Consider the following 16,633-nt stretch of genomic DNA (forward strand, 5'->3'; position numbering starts at 1 on the left):
ACAAAATTAGCATATTTCATCTGACCAATAAAAAAAAAGTGTTTTTAATACAAAAAATGTCAACCTTCATATAATCATATACAGTTATGCACTCAATACTTGGTTGGGAATCCTTTGGCACAAATGACTGCTTCAATGTGGCGTGGCATGGAGGCAATCAGCCTGTGGCACTGCTGAGGTCTTATGGAGGCCCAGGATGCTTCGATAGCAGCCTTTAACTCATCCAGAGTGTTGGGTCTTGAGTCTCTCAACGTTCACTTCACAATATCCCACAGATTCTCTATGGGGTTCAGGTCAGGAGAGTTGGCAGGCCAATTGAGCACAGTGATACCATGGTCAGTATACCATTTACCAGTGGTTTTGGCACTGTGAGCAGGTGCCAGGTCGTGCTGAAAAATGAAATCTTCATCTCCATAAAGCTTTTCAGCAGATGGAAGCATGAAGTGCTCCAAAATCTCCTGATAGCTAGCTGCATTGATCCTGCCCTTGATAAAACACAGTGGACCAACACCAGCAGCTGACACGGCACCCCAGACCATCACTGACTGTGGGTACTTGACACTGGACTTCTGGCATTTTGGCATTTCCTTCTCCCCAGTCTTCCTCCAGACTCTGGCACCTTGATTTCTGAATGACATGCAGAATTTGCTTTCATCCGAAAAAAGTACTTTGGACCACTGAGCAACAGTCCAGTGCTGCTTCTCTGTAGCCCAGGTCAGGCACTTCTGCCGCTGTTTCTGGTTCAAAAGATGCTTGACCTGGGGAATGCAGCACCTGTAGCCCATTTCCTGCACACACCTGTGCACGGTGGCTCTGGATGTTTCTACTCCAGACTCAGTCCACTGCTTCCGCAGGTCCCCCAAGGTCTGGAATCGGCCCTTCTCCACAATCTTCCTCAGTGTCCGGTCACCTCTTCTCGTTGTGCATCGTTTTCTGCCACACTTTTTCCTTCCCACAGACTTCCCACTGAGGTGCCTTGATACAGCACTCTGGGAACAGCCTATTAGTTCAGAAATTTATTTCTGTGTCTTACCCTCTTGCTTGAGGGTGTCAATAGTGGCCTTCTGGACACCAGTCAGGTCGGCAGTCTTACCCATGATTGGGGTTTTGAGTGATGAACCAAGCTGTGAGTTTTAAAGGCCTCAGGAATCTTTTGCAGGTGTTTAGAGTTAACTCGTTGATTCAGATGATTAGGTTCATAGCTCGTTTAGAGACCCTTTTAATGATATGCTAATTTTGTGAGATAGGAATTTTGGGTTTTCATGAGCTGTATGCCACAATCATCCGTATTAAGACAATAAAAGACCTGAAATATTTCAGTTAGTGTGCAATGAATCTAAAATATATGAATGTTAAATTTTCATCATGACATTATGGAAAATAATGAACTTTATCACAATATGCTAATATTTTGAGAAGGACCTGTACATGTTTCACATTGTCCACAACCCAAGATTTGCGCTCCTTGCACCATTGAAACCGACGTTTGGCATTGGCATGAGTGACTAAAAGTTTGGCTATAGCAGCCCGGCCGTGTATATTGACCCTGTGGAGCTCCCGACGGACAGTTCTGGTGGAAACAGGAGAGTTTAGGTGCACATTTAATTCTGCCGTGATTTGGGCAGCCGTGGTTTTATGTTTTTTGGATACAATCCCGGTTAGCACCCGAACATCCCTTTCAGACAACTTCCTCTTGCATCCACGGTTAATCTTGGTGGTATGCTGACATTACCCTGGATACCGTGGCTCTTGATACATCACAAAGACTTGCTGTCTTGGTCACAGATGCGCCAGCAAGACGTGCACCAACAATTTGTCCTCTTTTGAACTCTGGTATGTCACCCATAACGTGTGTATTTCAATATTTTGAGCAAAACTGTGCTCTGACCCTGCTAATTGAACCTTCACACTCTGCTCTTACTGGTGCAATGTGCAATCAATGAAGACTGGCTACCAGGCTGGTCCAATTTAGTAATGAAACCTCCCACACTAAAATGACAGGTGTTTCAGTTTCATTGTCCAACCCCTGTATATTGCAAACAGATGCACAGACAAACCAAACTAATTTTAACCAATGTTCAAATTACTTGTAATGAAAGTTTGTCTATAGGGCTACAATACATGTCATTGAGTCCTTTACACATTTATCTTACAAAAAACTGTAAACAGAATGCACTATATGATTATTTCATATTGTCTAGGTTTGCCCAGAAGGTTTCAAGGCTGCTGATATGAGAAATAATTTGCAAAGATCAGACATTTCTGTTTTCCCTCTATCCAGTGGGAGAATGCTTCAGAATGTGTAAAAGAGGCTGCTTTAACTGAACAAGTCCTCCAATCAAAGACAACCAAAGTATAACGAGAATTGGACCCAGTGGGATCTGGTTATTGAGGCAAATCTGAGTTTTAAGCAGCTGTTTCACCAAAACTGAATTTTGTATGTCAAGGACATAGCGGTTACTCTGGTGAGCTGCTTTGCCTGCTCATCAATAGGAAGACAGCTTTAATGAGATCACTTGTCAGTTCTGCTAAGAAGGTTGTGTACACACGGTACTATTTAGCAAATGACTGGAGATCATGCATGACAGCGTACTTCTTTGGGCTGCCAAGATAGTTTGTGCAAGGAATATAGTAGGGCAAATGTGTGAGCCAGGTATGGGCAAGTTTAACCCTGAACATAAATTATTAACAACTGCTTAAAAAAGGGCTTGGTTTTATTTTTTTGCTATAATATTATGATCAAGTGAATCTTTAATATAAGTGGGCAATCAATCAGATAAAGCTATAGTAGAATTCTGATGTTTTATACACTGGATAAAAATACCCATAACCTTTTTTTCTTACTGTTTGACATTAAGTCAGAAAAAACATTTCCTGTTTTAGGTTAGTTTGGACTATCAAAATTATTTATATTTGCAATATGGGAAAATGATCATACAACCCACTAGATTTTTTATACTTTCTTCAAATTTAGAAATTTTCACAAATATTACTATTTCTTTAAACAATTTGGGAAGGTCCAAACAATTAAGTTAATTGGTGGCAAACCTGTAGATGCATTTTAAGGCAACTGCTAAAAAACTGTTGTTCTTTCCAGAAGTGCATTGAGCAGCAGCTCAGTCCGGACCCAATACATGGTGTGCCGACAATATTGCAGAATTTAACATATAAAAAATGTACAATTTTTGTTTTGTTTATAAAACATATGTAGAGATTTTGAACAATTCAAGCTCTGACTGTCGCATTATTATTTGTTGTCGGACCAAAGTGCAGGTAAGAGCTGGGCAGCCGCAGGTTGAATGATCTTCAGCTTTATTCAGAGGTATTGAAAACGTAACAGAGTCAAAGTCCAAAACTTACATCTCCTAGCTCTGCAGGAACGTGGAACACATGGCAGTCAAGGGTAGAGGCCCGAGTTGAGAGACGAGGAACCAGCAATCAACACATGAACCAGACTAACTAATATACTAAGGGAATACAAAGGGCAGGTAATCAAAGGAAGAGGGAACAGGTGAGACAAGGAGGCAGGGAGACAGAAAGAACAGGTGAAACTAATGCATAGATTAAACATGGGCGAAGGGATTAATTAAAAATAAAAAGACACAAACCAAAAACCACAAAGAAAGTCCAAAATGTTACACCGTGACACTGAGTATCTTTACACTGATGTTCAAATTAAAACAGTAGTAAAAGGATGGTTGTCTTGATCATTGCTGCACTGTGCCTGCCTGTCTTTGTCATGTGGCTGACTGGGCTGAAGCTCAGGTCTCCTTCAGACTATCAGCCCTCTGTCGCAGACCTAAGATCAGAGCAGAAGGCTGCTATATTATACCACTTGTCATTAGTTATTATAGGTAATATGACAGCGTCCTGCTCAGATTTACTTAGCGCTTATAGCTATAAATAAAGTTGGCTTGGCTTCAAAACAAGATGCTTAATTTATGAAACAGGAAAACAACACTTTCTGTGAATTTTGTCTGCTCACGATTTATTACGACTGCAAAGAAAACCTGGCACAAACTAAATTATTATCAAAGCATATCAACACACAGAACAAACAAGTGAAGTTTCAGGAATCTCTTTCATCAGCAAAGATCCTCATCAGAACAAGATGCGTATTAGTGGTGGAAAACTCCGGCGCTTTGTAGAGAGCCAGTTCTTTAGAGACTTGGTTCACTTAGGCCCTGTCCACACTGAGCAGGGTTTCGGAGAATCCACAAAACATCTTGGTCAGATAGAGGGTCCCATCCACACAAACTGGCTGCAAAACCAACTACATTTGAAACCTCCTCCATGAGTGTGGCAGTTTCAAGCCGCCCCCCACGGCGGCTCTGTTTGGACAGCCCTAACCACTTGACCAGATATAAATTGCCTCGCCTCTCCATTAACATGCATAAGCAAGCCAGCCTGGGTCACCATGAGAAGGTACTGTTACTGTTTTTCTTCCTACAACACTTTACTTCTGTGGCAGCATTATTGTGCCACTCACAAGCGTTGCACACGTATTACTGTGGCTGCTTCGACTTTGGGTACCTTTCTGTGCAGATGCTGTCTTCGGCTCCGTGTAGACATAAAAGAGCCTGCTCATCCGGCTTAAGATTTACGTTGCCTGAATTAATTTATGGCCCATAATAAAGTGAATATATGCATTAAATAAGTTATTCATTTAAAACGCAGTGAGACTAAGTCACCAGGAGACATAGGCCCTGTCCCAGTACCCACATAATATCCGACGCCCCTCTATGAAGTGTGTACTTTGTAAAAGTGCATGTAGGGGATCAAGTGTGCAGGTTACAAGCGTGCAAGATTGGAGAGATGGAATGTCACAAATGGCAGGATCTGTCGCTGTTTTTGCAGTGTTGCTGCTAAGAAAAATATTTTAAAACTGCGACAAGCAATTTTTTGAGGAGGAGAAAGTGCAGGAACCAAAGGAGGCTTATACACCAGACTCTCAACGCATCGCTTTTGTTTGTTTAAAACGTAATTGCATATGACTGCCCAGAATCACCCTAAAGCCAGTGGCATCTTGGAATGTTAAGCCTGGAAAACCAGTAAAACAAATATATTGTCGGCTTACTGTCTAAAGTTTACGCAGTCCTAATTATTCTGATTTGATGGTTGATTACATTGATGTTGTGATTGGCTTTTGCTCAAAACGTCACCTGCAGCAGTGAATTGTGGGTAACTTATGCGAAGTCCACTTAGATGCACGCTTAGCCAAAGTGTGGATCAGGGGCACAAAGACAGCAGGGAGAATTGGGACACAGTACACACTCAAACCCATCAACGGGAACACACATCTGAGGGACACAAGGGTGGGAGCTCGAGTACTGGGACAGGGCCACAGAGTCTTATTGTCAGTGTGAGTGTAGCTCAAAAACTGTACAACCAGCAGATCACAATTACAATTAGACTGAACACCATCTTAAGCAGTGACATTGAACTGACCCCATAAATTGTAACAGCAATCTTGCTCATGGTGTTGCAGTGCTGGCCACACTCATTGCCAAATAGTCAGCAAATGTATATGTGTAACTGCCAACACTCCACCCCTCTGCTAGTAAAGACAGAGACGACGACATACATATTGACCAGTGGTTTGAAGAGGTTTGAAGAGCCATCTATCGTTCACTTCAAAGAGCCAGCTGTAGGGGCTGTTTTTTTTCAACCACACATCACTAATGTATGTTCAATGAATATTTGTTTGTTATCTGTATGTGCTGAGTAGGCCAGTCCTTTGAAAATAAATTTTAAAGCTTAATGAAGCGTTGTTATAGTCACGAATGTGACTGTCAGACATTATAGGAGCTTTGTGAAACTAGTTAACCAAGTTTTGCGGGAAGAGTGTGCAGAAACTCCAGGCTGCTGCAGGACAAAGTTAATTGATTGTTGTCAGAATTAACATTAGTGTGAGACTTAGGACACAATTACAAAACTATTGCCCTCTGGCTCAAAATGAAGTTTGAGAATGCCTGAATTAGACCAAGCTAGATTTACATCAGGTTGCCCAATATTCTTTAGGCTTTCAAACCTAATGGTTAATTATCCCCTCCTTGAACCACCACCTTAACGTGGTGGAGGGGTTTGAGTGCTCAAATGATCCTAGAGGCTATGTTGTCTGGGGCCTAAATGCCCCTGGTAGGGTCTCCCATGGCAAACAGGCTCTAGGTGATGGGTCAGACAAAGAGTGGTTCAAGAATCCTTCATGAAGAACAAAATATCGAGGCACGTGACGTCGCTTGGTACGGCGGAGCCGGGGTCCCACCCTGGAGCCAGGCCTGGGGTCGGGACTCGTCGGAGAGCGCCTGGTGGCCGGGTTGCTCCCCGCGGGGACCCGGCCGGGCCAAGCCCGAACGAGAGACGCGAGGCCATCCCCCAGTGGGCACACCACCTGCAGGGGGAACCGTGAGGGACTGGTGCTAAGAGGATTGGGTGGCGGATGAAGGTGGAGACCTCAGCGGCCCGATCCCCGGAGGCTGGCTCTAGGGACGTGAAATGTCACCTCGCTGGGGGGGAAGGAGCCTGAGCTTGTGCGGGAGGTCGAGAGATATCGACTAGAAATAGTCGGGCTCGCCTCCACTTACGGCTTGGACTCTGGAACCCATCTCCTTGAGAGGGGTTGGACTCTCTTCTACTCTGGAGTGGCCCATGGGGAGAGGCGGCGGGCTGGTGTGGGTTTGCTTGTTGCCCCCCAGCTCAGCCGTCTCGTGTTGGGGTTTACCCCAGTGGATGAGAGGGTCGTATCCCTGTGCCTTCGGGTTGGGGAGAGGTCTCTGACTCTCATTTCAGCCTACGGGCCGAGTGGTAGTGCAGAGTACCCGGCCTTCTTGGCGTCCCTGTCGGGGGTGCTGGATAGTGCCCCTCCCGAGGACTCCATTATTCTGCTAGGGGACTTCAACGCCCACGTGGGGAACGACAGTGACACCTGGAGAGGCGTGATCGGGAGGAATGGCCTCCCCGATCTGAATCCGAGTGGCCATAACAAACACCATGTTCAAACATAATGGTGTCCATCAGTGCACTTGGCACCAGGACACCCTAGGCCGGAGGTCGATGATCGACTTTGTTGTCGTATCACCAGACCTTCGGCCGCATGTTTTGGACACTCGGGTGAAGAGAAGGGCTGAGCTGTCCACTGATCATCACCTGGTGGTGAGTTGGATCCGCTGGAGGAGGAGAAAACCGGACAGACTTGGCAGGCCCAAGCGCATAGTGAGGGTCTGCTGGGAACGCCTGGCGGAGCCCTCGGCCAGGGATCTATTCAACTCCCACCTCCGGGAGAGCTTCGACCAGATCCCGGGGGATGTTGGAGCCATAGAGTCTGAGTGGACCATGTTCTCTGCATCTATTGTCGATGCTGCTGCCCGTAGCTGCGGCCGTAAGGTCTGCGGTGCCTGTCGCGGCGGCAATCCCAGAACCCGGTGGTGGACACCGGCAGTAAGGGATGCAGTTAAGCTGAAGAAGGAGTCCTATCGGCTGTGGTTGGCTTGTGGGACTCCTGAGGCGGCTGACGGGTACCGTGAGGCCAAGCGTGCTGTGGCCCGGGCTGTGGCAGAAGCAAAAACTCGGGCCTGGGAGGAGTTTGGTGAGGCCATGGAGAAGGACTACCGGTTGGCCTCGAATCGATTCTGGCAAACCGTCCGGCGTCTCAGGAGGGGGAAGCAGTGCTTCGCCAACACTGTTTATAGTGAGGGCGGGAGACTGCTGACCTCAACTGAGGACATTATCGGGCGGTGGAAGGAGTACTTCGAGGATCTCCTCAATCCTGCCATCACGCATTCCGTGGTGGAAACAGAGGGTGGGGACTCGGGGTTGGACTCTTTCATCACCCAGGCTGAAGTCACCGAGGTGGTTAAAAAGCTCCGCGGTGGCAAGGCTTCGGGGGTGGATGAGATCCGCCGTGAGTACCTCAAGTCTCTGGATGTTGTAGGGCTGTCATGGTTGACACGCCTCTTCAACATTGCGTGGCGGTTGGGGACAGTGCCTCTGGACTGGCAGACTGGGATGGTGGTCCCCCTTCATAAGAAGGGGGGACCGGAGGGTGTGTTCCAACTACAGGGGGATCACACTCCTCAGCCTCCCTGGTAAGGCCTACGCCAGGGTATTGGAGAGGAGAGTCCGACCGATAGTCGAACCTCGGCTTCAGGAGGAGCAGTGTGGTTTTCGTCCCGGCCGTGGAACACTGGACCAGCTCTATACCCTCTACAGGGTGCTCGAGGGTTCATGGGAATTTGCCCAACCGGTTCACATGTGTTTTGTGGACCTGGAGAAGGCATTCGACTGTGTCCCTCGTGATGCCCTGTGGGGGGTGCTCCAGAAGTATGGAATCGGGGGCTCTTTATTAGGGGCCATCCGGTCCCTGTACGAGCGGAGCAGGAGTTTGGTCCGCAATGCCGGCACTAAGTCGGACCTGTTCCCAGTGCATGTTGTACTCCGGCAGGGCTGCCCTTTGTCACCGGTCCTGTTCATAACTTTTATGGACAGGATTTCTAGACGGAGCCAAGGGCCGGAGCGGGTCTGGTTTGGGGACCAGTGGATTTCGTCTCTTCTTTTTGCGGATGATGTGGTCCTGCTGGCCCACTCTAGCCAAGATCTACAGCATGCGCTGTGGCAGTTCGCAGCTGAGTGTGAAGCGGCAGGGATGAGGATCAGCTCCTCCAAGTCCGAGGCCATGGTTCTTGACCGGAAAAGGGTGGCTTGTCTTCTTCAGGTTGGAGGGGAGTTCCTGCCTCAAGTGGAGGAGTTTACGTATCTAGGGGTCTTGTTCGCGAGTGAGGGAAAAATGGAGCGGGAGATCGACAGACGGATCGGTGCGGCTGCCACAGTAATGGGGGCGCTGTGCCGGTCCGTTGTGGTGAAGAGAGAGCTGAGCCGAAAAGCAAAGCTCTCAATTTACCGGTCGGTCTACGTTCCTACCCTCACCTATGGCCATGAACTTTGGGTCATGACCGAAAGAACGAGATCCCGGATACAAGCGGCTGAAATGAGCTTCCCCCGTAGGGTGGCCGGGCAGGCTCAGCCATCCGGGAGGGGCTCGGAGTAGAGCCGCTGCTCCTCCACATCGAGAGGAGCCAGTTGAGGTGGCTCGGGCATCTATACCGGATGCCTCCTGGACGCCTTCCTCGGGAGGTGTTCCAGGCACGTCCCACCGGGAGGAGGCCTAGGGGACGGCCCAGGACACGCTGGAGGGACTATGTCTCTCGGCTGGCCTGGGAACGCCTTGGGCTCCCCCTGGAGGAACTGGAGGAGGTGTCTGGAGAGAGGGACGTCTGGGCGTCTCTGCTGAGTCTGCTGCCCCCGCGACCTGGTCCCGGATAAGCGGAAGACGACGAGTACGAGTACGAGGTTAATTATGCATTCATTATCTTTGCGTTATTTATTACAACGTCATTCTATTGTTTTTTTTTTATAAGGTTAAATACCTGCTTCATGACCTTTACATTTTCATTATCATGAATTAATTATTGAAGGTCATTAACATTAACATTAAGGTCTTTACATTTCTTCTGTGTGAATTTAAAATTTCCAGCTAAAAGTGAAATTCTAATCCTCTATATGTGTGGATATTAATGAGCTAATTATGAATTTTCCCAAACTGATAAAAATAATTATTCACATTTCTTCTGTGTTGCAGAACAAATATGCGTTGAGGAAGCACTGATTCCAATATTGTTCAAAAAATAGCTTTCCTTCAAAGTTCGAGAGGAGAGTGCTTATTTTATTAGTGCTTTTGAAAGGCAGTTTAAGAAACAAAGCAAAACTGTATTTGAAGCTGCATACTATATGGAAAGGGAAAATTGCTGCATCTGTACTGCAATTTTAGTATTTTTCCACAGGCTTTGGTTTAATCAGTCCACACGACAGCTGAAAGAAAAAATAAATAAAAAGGAAACTGGTGAAGCCTTAAAAACATTTTGATAGAGGGCTATGTGCATTTTTATCTCCCCAAAGATCTGAACTCATTGATTCTACTGGCATAACACTGTGGAAAATGAAATAAAAAAATACAGAAACACATTCCCTGTAATCAGAGAGCTATATGTCATCTTGCACATTGCCATGGATATAAATAATTTTAAAAACTACCAAATCTTTTTGCATTTGTATGTAAAAGTTTCTTAAATTTGCCATCGAATATTTGTCGCAGTTACATTGCATGTTACATGTGGAAGTTGGATGGGGGATTGCTTTGCCGTTGGCAGAAATCCACCATAATTGGGCAAACCTGAACTTTAGAGATCCAGGCTCTTTTTTTCATTTGGTCTATAACATTATTCTAAAACTGAACACAGACAAAATAAGTTCCTGTAAGTGATGTGTCATACTGTTTGTGAAAGGCCAGCGTAATGTTGTTAATATCAAACATATTTCTTCTAGTCAGAAAAAACAGGTTGGTATAATTATGTATTATGCATAATTTTAGGCATAAGGGGTCCTGGATATGAAGATGAGTGCTATAAATATTTTCTCACAGCAATTCACATTTGCTTGCTTGCTTATTTTTCTTGAAATATGTCAAAACATTGTGCTTCCAGTTTTGTGGCTACAAATAAAAAATAGTGTGAAAATACTTAAACTGATCAATAACTGTCAGTTCTAATGCCTAAGCACCACACAGTGCAGCAATCACTCCTTTATTGCAAAAAGGAATTGGACGGCCCCCAATCCCCTGCCGGCAACCTTATTTGGCAAGTGTGTTATTGTACCTGTGCCGTATTTTGTTTAATTTATTTTATTTATTTTTTGGCAAAACCAGCACATTAACTGTTCTCCTAGTGTCAAAATCTTACTCTTAGGTCAAAAATACACAAACAATTGAAAATAAGTGCATAGTGGTTAGATAAGGCCTTTAAGCTTAACTACCTGCATCAATGTTTGAGGCGCACTTGAGAGTTTCACTGTTAGGTTGACAGAGTAAACTAATAAGACTGCTCTTCTGGGTGGCTGATAATTCTTGTTTGTGAAGTTGTAGAAAAAACCTCCACCACCTTTAATTTATTTGTGTTGCAACATGAAGCACAGAGCTGTGAAGTCATAAAATGGAGAAACCTAACCAAACTTTTGCTCTGATTCTTTGTTTTTGTTCATTTATTCCTTGAGGAACTCCAGCAGTTGAACCGTCTTACAATTTTGATTTGTTTAAAATGTTTTATTAGCTTTTCATTTAAAATGTTCAAAAAAAATGTTATGCTCACAGATGTAAAAAAAAAAAAATAACACTGTAAATAAAATGCATTGGTATTAAATATTAAATAATGTATTAATATTCATAATCACAACATGCTGATAAGGAAAAATAAAGCAGAATATATACAGAGAGGTAATAAAAGAAAAACATTCCATTACAATCACAACCAAAGAGACTGTTGGTAAAATCTGGAGTAAAAATCTTACCATTTGGCAAAAACAGTGTTTCCATGGTGGACCGGGAGGAAGTGGTGGCAGCAATAGTTCATCAAGAGGACAATCTAAGATTTTTCGGCAAGCACAAACAAGGCATGATGAAAAAAAATCTCTTTATGTCTGACACCATGTTGGGTCTTCTTTGTGTCCCCCTCCCTTCCTTCCTTTTGTCCTTCCTTCCTCTCTCTTCATTCTTTGTTTCTTACCTCCCTTACCTCTTTCTTTCTACCCTCCCCTTTTTTGTCTTCATGTGTCCTCCTGTCTTGTTTTGTTACCTTCCTTGTTCTTTTCTTCTTCGTTCCTTGTACCTACCTACATTCCTTGTGTTCTTTCTCTCTTTGTTCCTTGTGTCCTTCTACCTTTCCTTCTGTCCTTCCTTACTTGTATCCTCCTACCAAGTGTGTCCTTTTTCTTTCTATCTGTATTTGTTTCCTACCACCCCTTTTTCTTTGTGTTCTTTTAAGATGAATGCAACGGACCAGGAGTTCTGGAAAGTTGAGCCTAGAAACGTATGGATTCTTTACCGGTTAAATGAGAAAGGTACCAGAGTGCAGCACAAACTGTTTAAGGTGGAACTGTGGTGATAGTGACTACTGATTAATTTATAGCTCTTTATTCCAAATGTGACCGACAAAAGCATAGTTGATAAAAACACAGAAGTTGTTTTAACACAAAATGTTATGATTTGGGGTTGTTTGGTTTTTGGTTTATGGGTTTTTGTTGGTCTTATTCACAGTTCAAGTTTTGAATCATGCTTCTGTTTATTTACCTGGTCATGCTTTAGTTTTGTCATCTTGTTCATGTTTTGTCAAGTTTGGTTTTCGGATCTGGTTATGCTTTTGCTTCATGCTTTTCTAGTTTGTGTTCAAGAGTCTCTGTTTTGCTGCAGCCACGTTTTGTTCTGTCTGTCAATTAGTTTATTCAGTTCACCTGCTCCAAGTTAATCTGTCTCCTTGCTCCACCTGGTTTTCACTCCATATATACACACCTGTTCAGTTAGTCATGGCGGTAACATTTCTCAGATCATGTCTTGTTTTCATGCTCAAGTCTTGTTTTCGGATCATGCCATGCCTGTCTCGCCTGCCCGTTTGTTGTTTTGTTCCTGCCTCCTGCTGTGAGTGAGTTTCTTTGTCATTAAATCCTTTTTCATTTACCATCACGTAGCCTACTCATCTGCATTCTGGGCTCCTATATCTCGCAAGTCTTAACACAAAATGAGTTTTATCTAAATATGAACTGCTGTGGTGGACTCAATCTGAAACAGCTTGTATGTTACATAATGCTGAAAAAGCGCATGCTTTCCACATTTGATGTCCATGGGTGAGTGGGGGTGTGGGACGTTCTTTACTTGTCCAGAATCTGTTTCGAAAGCAGAAATGTACCAAGAAGTCAATACATGACACAGGGTTGTAATCTAGGGCTTAGGTGGAGATTCTTTGCAGATAAAGGATTCCCATATTAGTTTAAAACCCTGATTATTTAGGTCACCTTCTTGCTTTTTGATTGCTACTTGCATTTCATACAACCTCTGACTGCTTTAAATTCTGCTCTGCTATCCGAATTTGTTTTCCTAATGCAAAAACAATTTTGTTAATCCTAATGGACCTAAAACTAGTCTTATGTAATGTCATTGAGAAACAAATAGTTGTCTCTTTTTATACAGTGTATGTGGATACGTAGTTTCAACTGTACTGTCTCCATGTATTCAAAGAAAAAAAAAGGTAAATCTCAGAAAACAGAAAGATTGGACTATGAAATGGAAAATGTGGAACAGAAAAGAAGGTGCAATCAGGGTTTTGGCAATTTCAGCCAATAAAATGAAATTACTAATTGTATCTCTAATTGGCAATTACCAGTATAATCCTAATGAGACTCTTCTTGTAACATTACCAGTCCTCATATGAGCAAAGCTCGAGCTGATAAAAGCCAAGACTCTAGAACCTTGTCTTTGATCTTTGACAACACTCTCGGATCAAGATTTTGATCCATGTTACACTTGTAAGAGAAATCGTCCTCAAGCCCCTAGCAATACATCTGCCACTGTGAAGTAGATGCAAAGATATACTGCTAAGGAAAGAAGTTTTTATACCATATACTGTAGATTATAATGTGTCCATTGTAAAACCCTTAGTGCTTTCATGTTGGTATGCAGCAGTAAAATATATTCTCTAACGGAATAGATAGTGCTCCATTTGGCTAAGGAAAGGACCCCAAAATGCATAACATATCTAGTATAAACAACTTCAACATCAAAACAGCTCTAATTATTGTGAAACAAATCAAAACATTTTTGACACTGACAAACAACATACACACATAAAAATACATATTCTTTGTTTTTAAAATAACACCAGAGTATGATTGTCTTTTGCTAAAGGGTTCTCCTTTAAGTTGTAGGATAGAACCCCTCTATCATTAATTTAAAAAAATGCCATGTTAATTTTCTGTCTTTATACAGAGGCCCACAAAGACTCGACCAGAGTGACCAATTGTGTCCAATTACAGGCCAAGTGAATAATAGAGTTTGAAGCTGCAGAAAAGACATAAGGAGGTCTTGCAGAGATGTTTGATTTGAGTTTCAAATATAAGATAAGGGTTTAAATTTTACAAGATTAGTCACTATAGAGGAAAGGGGAATGTTGTGGCCAGAGAAGATTATGGTGAAAATAAACTATGAGTAAATCTTATGCGGGGTGCCAAATAGAACAGCTTTTGTTTTTGATGTGTTTATTTGGAGAAGATTGGAGTGGTGAGAGTAATGGTGATAAAACTGCAGAGAGGTGGGGGTCTGTTTTGATGTAGAGCTGTGTCGTCTGAATAACAATGAAATAAAATCTTGTGGTAAGTGATGTGACCAAGGGGTGGAATGTAAAGAGTAAACAGAGTCGCCCCAAGGACAGACCCCTGAGGGACACCACATGTGACTATGTGAATCAGTGTAAATTGCAAATATGCTTCCTATAGCTTACGTTCAAGGATGGGTTTCTTCTTGCCACTCTTCCAGGCTAGTTTGTGCATTGAGACAAAAAACATTAACAAGTTTACTGAGAATATGTTTATGGGCAGTAACAGGACTCCGCAGCCGGGTGGCTTCTGGGATCGGCTCACAAAAAGAGAGCGATTACCATCAGGCTGATGACCTTGAAAATAGAAGAAAAGGGGAAGCTTACTTGTGGACGAGGTTGTTGATTCTGGGGAAGTGAGCAAGCCACTGAAACTGACAGGCAGCGTGCCACGTGAACGTGTTCCTCCAAGCAATGGAAGGGTGGACAGGCCGGGCAGAGAAGTGATCTTGAAGTTAGATCTGGCAGATCCGGAGCAGTTCTCGGACTGAGGTAAATTCAGCGAAGTATTCACCTTGGAGCAGGAGCCTAACCACAACAGGTTGTCCAGGAACAGGTGTGTTGACCGCCAACAGGAAGAAGAACCAGAACCACAAAGGATTATCCAGGGCTGGAGCTTCGCTGGCGGCAACCTTGTAATAACACACAGGGAAGCACAACGATTCAGCGCAGGGCTTGTCCGGTCTGATTACCATTATGTAGAGTGAACACCTCCTTCAGAGTCCCAGCTTAAGAATTCTCTCGCTGATTGCTCCTGATGCAGCGCAGCTGTGTAGCTGCACCTGCCTGTCACACCCTCGAGGAGGAAGGGAGAATAAAATTCACACAGAACACAAACCTATTCTCAGTTCCGTGGCCTGACAATTTGACTTTGGCTTGTTTGTTGAAATGTTTGTTAGCTCAAACTAGTGGGTATTGCCAGGTCTAGGTTAAGAGTTTGATTAGTGGCATGTCTTGTGTACCTTCAAATGCATTTGTGAACTTCCGAAGATGGGCTCAGAAGCCTTACTTCAGGAAGTCTTGTTTGTTTAGTTTTGATCGATCACTGAAAGCCTTTTATTTCAGCCCTTTTAGTTAATCATATTTTTGAAAATTTAGTTTTGGTAAACTCCATCTTTAACCTTATTTTATTGGAGACAGTTCCTGTTTTATCTGATAGTTTTTTTATTAATTAGAAATTATCGTTGCAACCCTCATCTGATGGTAGTTTGTACTAGTTCTAGTATCCTCCTTTTGTTCTCAGCTTGATAGTACCACCATCAATCAATCCATTCATCCATCCGCTCATGGTTAATCCAGCTGTTCAAGGTTGTGCAGTTCAGATTGGTATCCCTTGAGAAAGAGGTGTTGTAACCTGGGCAAGTAGTAGGATACCTTTTGATTTGAGTTTAACAAACATTGTTCCAGTTGGCTAATCAATGTCACATTTTTTACTTTTTAGAGTTTTTTGTTTTTGTTTTGCCAAGCTCTCTAACTTTTAACCAGAGCCTTGAACAACTGAAAGTCTCTTCCAGTATGTCAAGTAAGATTTTCAGTGGTCAGACTCTTTGATGATGAAATTATGTGTGAAAATAAGGTTTCACGTTCACTAAACCAATCTTTCCCTTTCTGAGCTGATTGATTTTAACATAGTCATCTTGGAGTGTCCATGCCATCAGGGAATAGAAAGACCTGTTCATTCAGCACATTCATGTTGTCACCTGACATAACATTTCAGAAGCTGAACCCTGACCAAGTGAGGCAACCCCAGATAATAATGATACCCCCACAGACTTAGACTTCATGGATTATTGGTGTATAATAATTTCTGTGCTCTTTTTAAAAAATGTTGTACCTTGTCTTACCCTTAAGTGACTGCAAAGTTATGTGTCCTCCCCTGAAAAATCAAGCGCTTTAAACAACTTCACTTATATGTTGTTTTCTTTAGGCTATGAGGCTATTTAGTCAAAGCAGTTATTTTCACATTGTAAGTATTATGATTATTGGTTAATTAATATTCATCAAGCATTTTAATTTAAAATCATACTTTGAAAAATTTTTTTATTTCTTAACCAAAAATCGTTACTTACGAATAGAAATCAGAGATGTCCTCTGGTGTTGTGATTATGGGCTCAAAGCTCTTTAATAATTACAAATTATTAACCAAACTGTTTATTCAACCACTTCATTGAAGGGGGAGGGGGGGCAACTTCGACCTTGTTTTGACAGTTAAAACACTCTTGCACGAAATAAACACAAATGCTTCTATTAATTTTATATATATGAAGATTTTTTGAAGCCAAATAATCCTGATATACCATTATTCTGGTCCACAACTATCACCTAACTAACAACCACTATTCTACACAAAGGGAATTACAATGACTACCTAACAATAATAATAAAAG

General features: G+C 43.1%; 2 long non-coding RNA genes across 3 annotated transcripts in view; both read right to left on the reverse strand.

The window, feature by feature from the left end:
* The window catches only part of LOC124868805, a 34,524-nt gene extending 31,098 nt beyond the window's left edge, over window positions 1–3,426 (reverse strand). The window contains exon 1 of one of the 2 annotated variants that reach the window (XR_007038391.1): window positions 3,361–3,426. This is a non-coding gene — a long non-coding RNA (uncharacterized LOC124868805). The remainder of the gene's footprint in view (window positions 1–3,360) is intronic. The other variant, XR_007038390.1, reaches the window with a different exon arrangement.
* Window positions 3,427–11,262: 7,836 nt separating this feature from the next.
* Window positions 11,263–14,900, reverse strand: LOC124868026. Its single transcript, XR_007038225.1, has 3 exons — window positions 14,574–14,900; window positions 14,373–14,408; window positions 11,263–11,468 (listed from the first exon to the last, which is right to left on the reverse strand). It is a non-coding gene; the product is annotated as an uncharacterized LOC124868026 (long non-coding RNA).
* Between the last annotated feature and the right edge of the window lie 1,733 nt (window positions 14,901–16,633).

Source organism: Girardinichthys multiradiatus, chromosome 5, assembly GCF_021462225.1.
Source record: "Girardinichthys multiradiatus isolate DD_20200921_A chromosome 5, DD_fGirMul_XY1, whole genome shotgun sequence".
Classification (NCBI taxonomy): Eukaryota; Metazoa; Chordata; class Actinopteri; order Cyprinodontiformes; family Goodeidae; genus Girardinichthys; species Girardinichthys multiradiatus.